This window comes from Lissotriton helveticus, chromosome 5_1 (assembly GCF_964261635.1).
Source record: "Lissotriton helveticus chromosome 5_1, aLisHel1.1, whole genome shotgun sequence".
Taxonomy (NCBI): domain Eukaryota; kingdom Metazoa; phylum Chordata; class Amphibia; order Caudata; family Salamandridae; genus Lissotriton; species Lissotriton helveticus.
The window spans coordinates 1,709,348,572-1,709,362,421 of NC_136065.1; positions in this window are offsets into that span (position 1 = coordinate 1,709,348,572).

Below are 13,850 nucleotides of genomic sequence, written 5' to 3' on the forward strand. Positions count from 1 at the left end.
GTTCGAATAGTCTAGGGATAGCTTCATCCGGGTTAGAGGTCATGAGCAGATCATCTGCATATAGGGCAAGTTTTAAAGCCAGATCTGCGATTTTAAAAGGTTTAATCAGAGGGTCTGATCTTAACTGGCAAACAAACGGTTCAGTATATAGATTGAACAGAAGGGGGGATAGGGGGCACCCTTGCCTTGTTCTGAGGGATATTGAGATCCAGTCCGTGAGGAGCCCATTAACGAGGATTTTTGCTCAAGGGCTAAAGTAAAGAGACCTAATTGATGCTATAAAATTCTCCGGAAGTCCGAAACCGGATAATGCCAACCATAAATATGACCAATTTACTTGGTCAAAAGCCTTAGCGGCATCGATAGCTACTAGAGTCAATGGAAGCTTCTTATCCGTGGCGACAGCAATGGCGGCTATAACTTGAAAAGTTAGTTTGTTTAGCTGCCTGCCCGGGATGAAGCCTCTCTGATCCTGATGTACTATAGTTTTTATGACTCTAGCCAATCTCGCTGCCAAAACCCCTGCATAGATCTTATAGTCAGTGTTTAGCAACGAGATTGGCCTATAAGACTCGATTGTTAAGGGGTCTTTATTTGGTTTCAGGATCAGAGTGACAGTGGCTTCCGACCAAGTTTGAGGGGTGGTCTGACCAGAAAGATATATTTTATCAAATAGATTTGTTAAAACCGAAACTACCTTGTCTAAACCTATCAGATATAGTTCTACCGGGAGCCCATCTGGGCCGGCCGCCTTTCCCTTGGCCATCTTTTTGATCTGATTTCGGACTTCACCTTCTCTTATCGATGAGGACAAGAATGCTCTGTCCGACTCTGCTAACTGAGGCAGCCTGAGCTGGTTTAACCAAACATCTGCTCTTTGAGAAGAAAAACTATTCTCTTCTGTATATAGATTCTGCATGAATAGTTTGGCCTCCTCACGGATCTGGTCATCATCGTAGGTGGTGACCCCGGTGTTGCGCACGGACAGGCCCTTAATCTGTTTCCTGACTCTGTCTGTCCTGGCCTTCCAGGCGAGAAGTCGTCCACACTTTTCCCCATGAGAGAAATTCTGCAATTTGCTTGCCTCCCATCTGTCCTTAAGTGTTTTATCTAGTGTGGCCTGATCTTCCGCCCGTAGGGAGTCTAGCTCACCCTGTATTGAGAGCAGGTTAGTTTGCTGGTCCAGAGATGCCCTCTGGAGCCGCTGCTCTGTTTGTTTAATCTTATGAAGACATTCTTCTTCCGCCCTACTTCTGATTTTATTTCTCCAGCTCATTAATGAGCTCAGATATCCCCTTATAAAGGCCTTGAAGGCCTCCCATATGACTTGATTAGTCGTGGAACCACAATTAAGCCTAAAATACTCCCCTACTTGCTGCTCCAAGTCATTTTTTACCTCCTCTTTTTGGAGTAAAGATCTATCTACAGTCCACCTCCTCAATTGTTTCCCTTGTTTAAGCCTAATTGTTAATTCTACCAAAGAATGATCGGAAAGTAAAGCTGGGATATATGATACAGTATCTACTATCCAAAAGAGCACCTGATCTAATAGAAAGTGTCTATACCTATGGCTAAAGAAAGAGAAATCGCTCATATTACCATGCTTCACCCTCCAAATATCTAACAGATTGAAGTCTTTCATGATATTTTTAAGCTCAGTTTGTGATTTGCGAGGGGGGTGATTTTAGCCCTGGAAGTACGATCCAGCGTTGCATCCAGAACCAAATTGAAATCTCCTCCTATAATAATAGGTATCGCCAAAGGCAGAAGACTGGCTTTTAAGCTCAACAAGGCCCCAGGTGAGTCTACATTAGGCCCATAGTAGACTGCACATGCCAACCGTAAGCCCTCGACTGCTAGAGATGCAGTCAGCCATCTGCCTGAATGGTCAGTCTCGAACCCTTCTACCTTAATCCCGGCATTTACTCGAATAATTATAGCCACTCCTCTAGTGTTTTCATTCTGGTTTGAGCAGAGAAGGTCCTGGACCCACCTATACTTGCCAAATGCTGCTCTGCACTCTTGTGGTTCTAAATGCGTTTCCTCAAGTAGGCCGATATGGGCCCCAGAGTTGTTCAAAAATTCGCAAATCCTAGAGAGTTTCCTGCTATCCCTTAACCCATTTACGTTCCAGCTTATAATTTTTATTTTTTTAAATGCGCTAGTCATCTGAGAGAATGTTTTGGAAAAGACTTACTACTACATTCCATTCTTTTCCCACTAGATATATACGCCTTATCGTTATTTATTTTCATGGTGATATGAGGAGTACCTTTTCTCTTTTCTAACCCCCACCCCCCTTGCACCCTCCCACCTCCCTTGAGGAACCCCCCCTATGACCTCTGGCGATCTTGTTGTCTGTTGGGAACCCTCCATTCCAAACTGGAATGCCTCGAAGTGCGACTTTTTTTTTTTTTTAAAGAAAACCTGTGCCTATCCTTTAAACTATAGACTATAAGTGAGAAAGCAATTTTCCCCCCTTTTCTTTTTTTTTTAATCTTACATATGTATGTTTTTTTCCCCCCAATTTTAGGTTTCCCCCTAAGTGCCTTCTGACTGCTATCACTCTAACTCTCCCCGAGACCCCCCAGAACCCCTGACTTTCCATCATACACTAGTAGTGAGGGGGTACTGACAATGTGTCTGTCCTATCGGGCTTGAGCTATACACCTATAAACCCTAGACCTTTAGGAAGAGGAGAGGAGATTTAGCGCTGTGTTTCTTTCATTTTATCTAAGAAAATGTCGACTTCTTGAGGGGAAGTAAAATTCTAAGTTTTGTTCCTCCATACCACTTTCAAAGCGGCAGGGAATTTCATCAAGACTTGCGCGCCCTGGCTCCTAAAGTCAGACATTCGTGACTCCAACTCCCACTGCCTCTGTGCTGTGACTCTGCCTACATCCGAACGGATGAGGTATTTTGTAGAGTTTATCTGGAGAGATGTGTCCGTGAGTGCCCTACCTAAGATCAGCTCCTTTACCGCGTATGTATGGAAGTTAACTAAGATCTTCCTAGGAGCTTTTCTATCAGGGTGCTGCCTAAATGGGTCCCTGTGTGCCCTCTGGATTTCGCCTTCAAGGTCAATATCCGGTTTGTCTCTTAGCACCCCTTCTCTGAGAAGCTTACATATGAAAGACTTTACATCGCCATTTTCTGCCCCTTCAGGTATCTTGAGACATTTCAAGTTATTCCTCCTGGCATGAATCTCCAGTCGCTCCATATCCATTTGCAGTGACCTATTCTGAGCTTTTAAATCAGCTATGTCTCTTGAATGAGCTTGAGATGCTTCTGATAGAGTAGCAACCTCCCTTCCAGCGCCTCCATCCAATTACAGATATCATCTAGTTTTGTTTCAAGGCTGGTGCATTTCTCGGTTATCTCCTTCTGGTTCCCCTCCGAAATTTCAAATTTAGAGAGCAAATCCTCTCGTAGGGATTGGAGGAGTAACCCAAGCTGGATATGACCAATGCCCGTCGTGATATTGTCATCTGGAGGTCTAGCTGCAGGCTGAGGGCTTAAAGGTACCTGGGATGGCGAAGCTTCCACCGCCTCGTGGGAAGAAATTGATTGACCTGCCCCTAAATCTGTTTCTGGCTCGGACAGTAGTGGAGAATATCTATTTTCTACCAGAATATGAGCATGGGCGGTGGCAGTGGCAGGGAGGGCTGCCTGCTTGGCTACCTTTGGGGGACTGACATTATCTGTACTGGTAATAGAGGGTGCAGACCGTCCCTTGGAGGCAGTCACCTGCTCCATTACTTGAAAAAAAGGACTTCAGTGAGGGGGTGGGCTTTAATACAGGGGGGCAGTTTTTGCGCTTCTTAGCCTCCCCTGTCTTGTTTTTTTCCCTTCTCTCCTTCTTTTTCTGTCGTGGAGTAAGAGGGACCACACCTCCTGTCCAGCCAGTACGGGGCAACAAAAGCTCTCTTTCTAGCTGAGAGCGTAGCTGGTATCTATTCTTTACTGCTGGTAGGGTGGGCTGAACTACCCCCTCAGATGTAGCCTTCAGAGCTCCCCCCTTCTCTAAGCCTGCTACCCCCTCCGGCCTCCTTCCCACCTCGTGGCTCCTTCTGTTTCTGCTTTGCGAGGCACTCTCCAGGTATGTCAGGTATTGTGCCCCCCTCAGGCGCTGAGCTCCCCTCAGGTACTCAGTCGCAATGTTCCTTCCCTCGCCACCTGGCCGCAGGGGAATCTCGAACCTCTGCCCAGCTAGCAACCAGTGTGTAGTGCAACTGTCTGCAGTTCTAACCGTACCGGCGGCACAGAAAGGTATACTGCCCTTCCCTTCAAATCCTGGCCCTGTCACTGACCGTATGATTGCAGTACCAGAGCGAGAAACGCGGAAATTGACTCTTGCAACCGCAGCCCTTATGAAACACCAGAGTCTTGCCCGGCGTCCGCAGCCTGTTTCCCCAGCGTTTCGTGCTTGCAGCTCATCCCCCACCTCCAGCTCCGCTGCGTCAACCTCCACTCCCATCCAGCTCTCCCCAGGGTCCTGCAGGGTCCTATTGCCCGCCGCTTCAGGTCTCCGGTCTCAGGGCTCCGCAACCCGCCGCAGGCAGTAGGAGGGAAAATAGGAAAGGAAAAATTCAGAAAACCTCCTTACACTAGAAAAATGGCATAATCCGCACTCTCACCGTCTATCAGGAAAACATCCAGCCTTGGATAGTCACAGCGCTAGCGAGGCTCTCCCCGTCGGAAACGGAGCTCCCACAGCCGGCGTCAGCCAGCTGCCATGTTCCTCAGCAGGTATATATCCTCCCCAATTAAATCCTCTTTTGCCTTGGGTTGGACCTGCAAGTGGACCAAGAGCTCCTGATAGAGGAACATGGTGTGAATCATCCTTGATGAAGAACATAGAGAAGGTTTGCAGTAAACTGAAGGAGGAAATGCTGCAAATGTGACTAGAGTTTTGGTTTAAACGTTGTGTGGACTTGAAACAGTGAAATAGCTAAACACTGCCTGGTGCACAGGGTAAATGTGGCACCATATCACAAACTCCAAAGAAAATTCCATACATGGAAAAAACCTCAGAAGAAAAAAGTAGAATTCTACTTGACTTGCTCAGAAAAATAGGTTTTAGAACTTCACACCTCCAGAGGCACCCTGGGCGTGGAACTACTGTCCATGGTCATCTGCCTTGTCTCCTGTTGACTACTAAAGGGGTAAAAGCATAAAAGGGCTGAGTCATATAAAGAACATCCAACTGACCGGTTGTGAGTGGGTTTCACTGCACCTTATGAAATCATTGGTTGAACAAAGATATAATATGCAGATACCTGACTTGATGATCTGGGGACCATCGAAGAGAGCAGGAGAGAATTTCCTAGGCTTAATAAAATTAGTAATTATTTTCTTGATTCTGGGGAATGGGGACAGAGTACCAAAGCCCCTAAAGGAAAGTGTAACTTAGTGAGCTAATATATAAGCCAAGCAATGCAATTCTGACTTTTTTCATCCGGTTTTGAAGGTTACTGGTTACTGTGGGACCATTGTAGAGGTATTTTCAGCCCAGTTGAGCCCTTCCCTACTCAAGTTCCCGACGATATACGAGGGACCATTAACAGCTGCAGTATCCTACCTTCCAACACTGAAGGATTTTGAGAACCAGAAAAGCAAATAAGTCCCAGGGTAAAAACCCAACCAGGTTAAACACCTACCCCCACTCCATTGCAGTTTGTCTGGGCAAACGCCCTGAAGCACGCAGTCTCAACTATGCAATAACTCTGAACCATACACCATGCCTGAACCACGCATACCTTATTAACGTTATTAACTGAGGACAGCTATTTCTGAGCCAGGCATACTGGCTGAGTAGAGTTTTTTTCAATGTACCTGCAGGGCTATAGGGGTATATTTATTTTTTATTTTAAGATTGATAAATCAACTTTAATTTTATTGGTAACATTTATACAAATAATGAAATTTGAAAATAAAATAAAACACATTATGACTGAATGGATGCAGGGAATCTAAGGACTATGGGTTTTGGAATTTTGTAATGCTCAGGTATTACTTTTAATATCTAAGTATTAATTATTATTTAAACATTTATTTTTAATTTTAAAGAAACAATTCATTTATATTAAATATATATATAAAATATTGTAACACTCACCTTTAAGGACGGGATCCTGGGAATATAGGGGATAAGGGTGGGTCTGTGTTTTAATACTCGAGTATAAATTCTAATACCTTTAGAATTCTAGCTTTTAAAATTAAATTAATTTATTTCCTTAATATATTTATAAATATTTAATATTGTTGCAATAGTTACCAACATGGAAGGGATGCAGGGGTAATAGGGGATATGGGCGTGGAAGTGTTCTAATACTCAAGTATTAATTGTACTACCTGAGGATTAACACTTATTACGGCTTTTACATTGAAGTTAATTATTTAATTTGAATTAATATAAATATTTACATTTCTTGTAATATTTACAATAGGGGCGACATGCAGGGGTTATAAGGTCTATGGGTGGGGACGTGTTTTAATAATCAGGTATTAATTTTAAATATTTGAGTATTAATAATTATTATAGCTTTTTGATTTGCTTAATTATTTAATTGTATTTATTATAAACTTTTCAAAATCTTGCAATACTGACCATCAGGGACGGCATGCAGGGGATATAGAGGCTATGTGTGGGAATGTGTTTTAATGCTCATGTGTTAATTTTAATACTAGAGTATTTAAAAAATCATTTTAAATACGTAATATAACTTATTTTAAGTATTGAAACAACTTGTTATACTTGTCATTATGGACAGGATGTAGGGGATATCGGGGCTATGGGTTGGAGAAATCTTTTCAATACTCAGGGATTACTTTTAATACATGCATATTAATTAGTGGTTGAGCATTTAAATGGAATTTTATTTCACAATTAATATTAATTCAAAATTTTAAACAAATTGTTAACACCCAAGTTTAGGGATGGGATTTTGGGGGTAAAGGGGCTGTGGGTGGGGAAGTAGTTTAATACTCAGGTATTTATTTTACTATCTGAGTATTAATTATTTTACAATTTAAAATTTAGTTGGAGGTAAAGAAACTAATAAAGGAAAAGATTAGGTCTTTTATAAAAGTGCCTTAATTAAATTGTTCAACATTTAATTATTAGAATATTCTAAAAAATAATAACTGACACATTTTTCACCAATTTATTTTTTTATTTGTAAAATATATATTTTGTATCCTCTTTATCCACATGCTAATACATTTGTACATATTTAAAAAAACATTTGAAACGTACCCAATTTATTAAAAATATTTTTCTTTGAAAAACATTATGAAGCACTAAATAAAATTAATATGTAAACAGTTTCCCAGACTTTCCCATTCATTTGAATGGGAGAAAAGTCATTTTCTATTTCAATAGATTTAGCTGAAGCACGCAATTGTACGTCTCTTTTGCTAATCAGTGAAGCATCGCAGTCAAGATTGGAAGGAGGAAGCGATGCATCCATGTAGCAATGTTTTCACTCTTATTAGTTAGTAGCATGGTGGCTATCTCTAGAGTAAAGAGATAATGGAGAGGTATGTAGGAGATATAGTGTATTGTAGGAAGTGAATGGTTTTTTTTTTTTACAGATTATTAATTCCAGTACAGGTTACTTTCACATGCCTCCGTCTGGATGGTTTTTCATCGACAAAAAATTGGATTTTAATTTTACAAGCTTGTTTGGAAATATTACTTTTTCCAAACTGTTATAAAACAGGGAACCTTTTGTTTTCTATTTTTTGCATCTCCATTTTTTTAAGTCAACGTAAGCTTTGATCCATTGAAACTCGTTGGATGTTGGCTGAAAAAAAAAAGGATTGGACGTTTAAAACGGGTGGTTTTGGAACCCCTTCAAAAATAGCTCTTATGTGAAGGAGTCTATTGGTCTTGGAATTTGTAGCTAACGTAGGTGCCAAAAAATATGTTTCTAGCCAGAGGAGGACTCGAGACATAGGAAGTAGAAGTATGCAGCATGAGTGGATGAAGGATAATTGAAGACTGTTGAATTGTGTAGAGAACACTCTAACATAAACGGGAAAATCTTGTTTTTGAGAAATAAAGCTAATGCAGTTGTCTTTCCAAAAATTGGTTATTGTGGAGAAGACATGTTAACTTTAGTGAAAGACTATGTAATTGTTTGGGATTATGGCTAATGTAATTGCCTGAAGAAGAGATGTATTTTTTTATTTTTAAAACCACACGGACTTGGTAACATTCACAGAAAAGAAAGTTCTTTTGGTGGTTTAAGGCTAATATAGTTGTCTTTAAAAAATGTTTTTTTAGGGAAAAGAGGGTTTGGATGCTTTCAATTATTGTAGGATTCGCACAAACCAAATAAATGGATGTATTAGTGGAGTAATATTGGTTCTTTGAAGAATTGGAGACCCATGATGACAAACAGAGCGAACATTTTTTTCCATGAGTTGAAAAAATCAAGACTACAACGGGTAGGAATCCCAACTTTCCAAAAATGTAGGTCACCATAAAATTTCAACATTTCAAACTAATTAATTAGAGTTTAAAAACTGTCAAGTAATGTGGTAAAGGACTTAGACAGTGATAGAAATGTAATATATATGCAGTATTGGCAAGGTAGTCTGAACCACCATGAACAAAAAATTTTGAAGTTTTTTCAATAGTCTTTCAGACATTGCTTTAATTTTTTTTAGAGATTCGTGGATTCAGGATAACTGACAGTGATTGTGCACGGCTCATTTCCTGGAAACTGTGTTCCTTCATCAAAATTTCCCAAAACATTATAAATATTTGGGTGATGCTTGGATATTGATTTGTTGAAGGAATTGTGCCATCCCTCTTTGGCATAGTTAATTGTTGAACTACCTTCTAAGCAGGTCTAATAGCAGTTCCACCATTCTATGGGATACCTTTGTTTCCTCCTGTGACCTGACCTGCCAATCCATTGGATCCTCAAAGTAATTTATTATTGGGGCCATTTTCTCTCCATTTCATGTAAAATAATCATATTCAGTAATGGAAGTGTAGAACTCATCTACACTGTCTGGTGGTAGGAAACATAATTCAGTTAGGCTGCACAATTTGAATTGTAGTTTGCTGCTTGACAAATAGTCCTCACCCAAGCATCATTTTGTAAATCTTTCACCAATATGCCTGTGAACAGTGGAAAAAATTCTTTGAATTTCGGTATCAAGGGATAATTTGGTTAAAATGTTAATCATTGACAATTTGAAATCAATAATTATTTTTCCAGGACTTTTATTTAAAGTTTTTGTTTTAATAACTGTTAAAAATTCAGTGTATTTTGAGAATTGTTTGTTAGGAAGCAAAGCATACACCAAAGGAATGGTAGTGTTATTCCGGTTAGTATGAATAGTATACATTTGTGAAAATGGATCGGGTGTTGATTTAAATGTCCCATCCATCACCAAAATTGGACTATTTTCCAAGGTTACAAGGTTAGTGCTAAAAATTTTAATTCATTTTTAATGGTTTTCATTGTTATGCAGGAGGAATGGTTCATTGGATAAAGTTAAAATAAGATGAGGGGGGATGTTAATGTCTTTGAAGGTTCGGTGGGGGATAGCCAATTTTTGCCTCTGAACTGTCCTCCTAAAGTTGGGAATGCAGGGCATGCTACAGGCAATGTGCACTGAAATGTTTTCGACAACCTCCTATGAAATGGTACTACATGATTCATTGGAGGTGTGTTCAAGATTCTTTATTTGCCGAACATTTTCTCATACTTCTATGTCCATTGCAGATGGCAGAGTGGTAATGCTCTGTTGTCCTATCAGCAGAATCTTCCACAGTAACCGCTCTGTCTGTTCAATGGGAAGAGAGTAATATTGCACACAACTCCAATGATTTTTGGGTTCTGTCAATGTCTCTTTGCAACAGAGATAGCCACCATATTTTAAAAGTTTGTTGCTAGTTCTTGATTTCTCACAATTGGCTTGTCTAGAGGATGCCATTGTTGTTTAATCTCTGGAAGAAAATAAAAAATATCTTAAAGTATTTATGTTTTTGCAATATTATACTTTGCTTTATTTATGTTGCTTTGTTTATGAAGAAAAAAGGATGTTGTTGTTTACCATATACGCTGGAGAGAGGAAATTCAAGAACTTTGCTGTAGAAAAAACGTAAACATACAGTAAATTATTTTTTATTGATATTGGCACAGTGTGTGTAGGGTTTTCAAATGACAAAAAAGGCGTTAGTTACCGAAGGGTAATTTCCTTTTTGTTTAGTGGATAAGGGTTGAGTTCGATTTGAGTTGCAGAAAATGTGTTTTCTGGTTGATGGTTTCCGGATTTATACATGACTTTTTTTCTTCTTCAAAAAAAAGAAATGGTTTGTAAATGCTTGAGTATGTACAGTATTATGAGTTTGTTATGTTTACAATCGTACTCATTGTTATGGGAAAGAATGTATTTGAAATTATTTACTGTTTGAATGGACATTATACTGTTTGTGCTTAAAGAAATCCTGTTTCTTGTTGCAAATAATTCACAATAGATTTGGAGGTTTTGAATAATTAACTAAATTAGATATCAATATAACTATATTTGTTTTAGACGTATTCCTCTTATCGTCCTACACTGTCTTGCTCCTTCCCAAGTTAACTGTCCAGCACTTGCCTGAGGTAAGTCCCAGCGTAGTAGAAATAGTAATTTGGACACTCAAGTCACTGTCTAGCACCTTCACAGAGGTAAGTACCAAGTCAGTTGGAATAGAGATTTGGACTCCCAAGTTAATGTCTAACACCTGCCCTGAAGTAAGTACCTGCTGGAGTTGGAATAGAGATTTAGATTCTCAAGTAACTATCCAGCATCTGTTCTTAGGTACATACCCGGTGGAGTTGGAACAGTGATTTGGACATCCAATTCATTGTCTTGGACCTGCCCTTGGGTAAGTAACCGCTGGATTCAGGATAGTAATTTTGACCCCAAATCACTGTCCAGCACCTAACCTGAAGTAAGAACCTGGTGGAGTTGGAATAGTAATTTTGACACCCAAGTCACTGGCCAGCACCCGCCCAGAGGTAATTACCCAGTGGAGTAGGAATAGAATTTTGGCAGCTCAAGTCACTGTTCACCACCTGCCCTAAGATAAGTACCAGTGAAGTTGGAATAGTGATTTGGACCCACAAGTCATTGTCCAGCACCTCCTCTGAGGTAAGTATCCGGTGGAGTTGGAATATTAATTTGGACACACAAGTCATTGTCCAGCACTTCCCCTGAGATGAGTACCTGGGGTAGCTGCAATATTGATTTGGAGCCCCAAGTAATTGTTTAGTACCTGCTCTGAGGTAAGTACCAGGTGGAGTAGGAATAGTAATTCTGACCCCCAAGTCACTGCCCAGCACCTTCCCTAAGGTAAGTACCTGATGAAGTAGGAATAGTAATTTGAACCTCTAAGTCACTGTCCAGCACCTTCCCCAAGGTAAGTACCCAATGGAGTTGTATTTGTATTTTGGACCTCCAAGTCAATCTTCAGCAACTGCCCTGAAGTAACTACCCGGTGGACTTGGAATAGTAATTTGGACCCCAAACTCAAAGTCCAGCACCTCCCCTGAGTTAAGTACCCTGCTGGGATTAAAATCCAGGAGCTTAGCTGGGATCATTCGTCAGCCACTCCATTACTTGGGAACCCACATGGGGAAGCCGCACAGATGTCCCTCCTAGAGGTGATACACAGGGAGATCCTTGCACACAGGGAAGAAACTCGTCAGGATAGTCGCAAGGCACAGGCCGTTGTTAGAAAAATGCAAGGCGCTGTGAGGAAACTGTCCAAAGTGTGTGTCAACTTAGGCGACCGAGTGTCAAACCTAGAGGAAAGAGTGGTCTCAACGGAGGCAGAGTCAGCGTCAGCCACTACCAAGGTAGATGCCCAAAATGCTCAAATAACGGACATCCAATGGAAGCTAGAGGACCTGGAGAACCGTCAAAGGCGGAATAACCTCCGGGTGCTAGGGGTACAGGAGGGGGCTGAAGGGACGGATGCAAGAGCATTTATCATAAAGCTCTTTGAGCAAGCCTTTGTAGATCTACCAGGTTGGAACTGGGCAGGGTAAATACAGCCGGCACATCGCACCCCTTTCAAGGCAAAGAAACATCCAAAGGAAGGGGATAAGCCTAGAGCGATATTGATATTCTTAGGCAACTTTCTGTTGAGACAGGCGATATCGGAAAAAGCGAGACCAGATTCAAGAAAGACCGTTGGAGGGATATCGTTTTTTGTCAGGCCCGACTTCTGTCATATAACAGTGGAGAGGCGATGATGGAGGTTGAGACAGTTGATCTTACCTTTTCAAGCTAAAAAGATGCAGGCTTACTTGATCAACTGAAAATAATCAATGCTGGCAGAACATTGTATTTCACATCGGAGGTGAAAGCTAAAGAATATTTGGACTCTCAAGGGGCATGAGCTTGTGGAAAATAACTCTTTTCTGAACAGGATGTCTATTTGCATATTGATAAGTCTTAATAAGCCTGCTAACAGGCCAAATGTATTATTTTCTTAGCATGGTATTATGGTAGTATGAAGTGTGGTGTGTGGTTATCCTTTGGCATTCAGGTGTTCATTGGTGGTTTATGTATATCCAGAGTATGGATCTCATGGACGGTTTTGAGCAACTTCATCTCCACTGCTTTAACCGCCTCTCCATCGCGTGCACAGACTAGGTCTGAACGCCTTACTTGAGTGGGTGTGTGGGTGGGGGTGGTGGTGGGAGTGGGGGGGAGGGATAGTGGGGGGGTGGTTTGGAGAATGGTGGGAAGGGAGGGGGAGGGAGGGGAGGGAGGAAAAAGCAAAAAATGAGATGTTTTGGTACAAAGAGGTTTCGGGTTTCAGTCACAGAACTTCAACAACAACAATCGATAAATCAAGATTCTGTCCTCTATACTTTCAGGGAAAGATAATACAAGTGTATGTCACACATTAAAATTTGTTCCATCAATGTTGGTGGGCTAAATGATTGGAGAAAGCGTCAGAGATTGGGGCACTTTGCCAGATATAATAATCTGGATATTATTTGTGTGCAAGAGACCCACCTCCCATGGGCTACGAAAAATCTAATAAATATTAGGGGTTATGAGATAGTGGCCTGCTCATCACAATCTTCAACGGTCAGGGGGTTGGCTATTCTTGCAAAACAAAGTGTAGGTGGGGCAAAGAGAGTGAAAGCGGATAGCTCAGGAAGATGGGCAATAGCCGATCTGACCCTTGGATATATGCTGTGTACAGTGTATGGGTCAAACTATGATGACCCGGAAGTGTTTGATATTCTAGAGATAGAGCTGGCAGATTGGCCGACACCGATCATAATGTGTGGGGATATGAATATTTCGGCTGATTGGACTAGGTCAGGTAGTTATTCAGGATGTAAGCCAAAAGTGTTTAGGGCCCTGACCTCACTCATGAGATCACATGGGCTTGAGGATGTATGGAATGTGAAAAAACCTACTGAACCGGGCTTTACCTATTTATCTTTCCCGCATCGGAAATACACCAAATTGGACTATTTCCTGCTCTCCTCAGATAAGCTTTGCAAAGTTAACATCTTGAAATTACCTAAGTACATCTCTGACACATCTCTGACAACTCTGGATATACATAAACCACCAATGAACACCTGAATGCCAAAGGATAACCACACACCACACTTCATACTACCATAATACCGTGCTAAGAAAATAATAAATTTGGCCTGTTAGCAGGCTTATTAAGACTTATCAATATGCAAATAGACATCCTGTTCAGAAAAGAGTTATTTTCCACAAGCTCATGCCCCTTGAGAGTCCAAATATTCTTTAGCTTTCACCTCCGACGTGAAATACAATGTTCTGCCACCATTGATTATTTT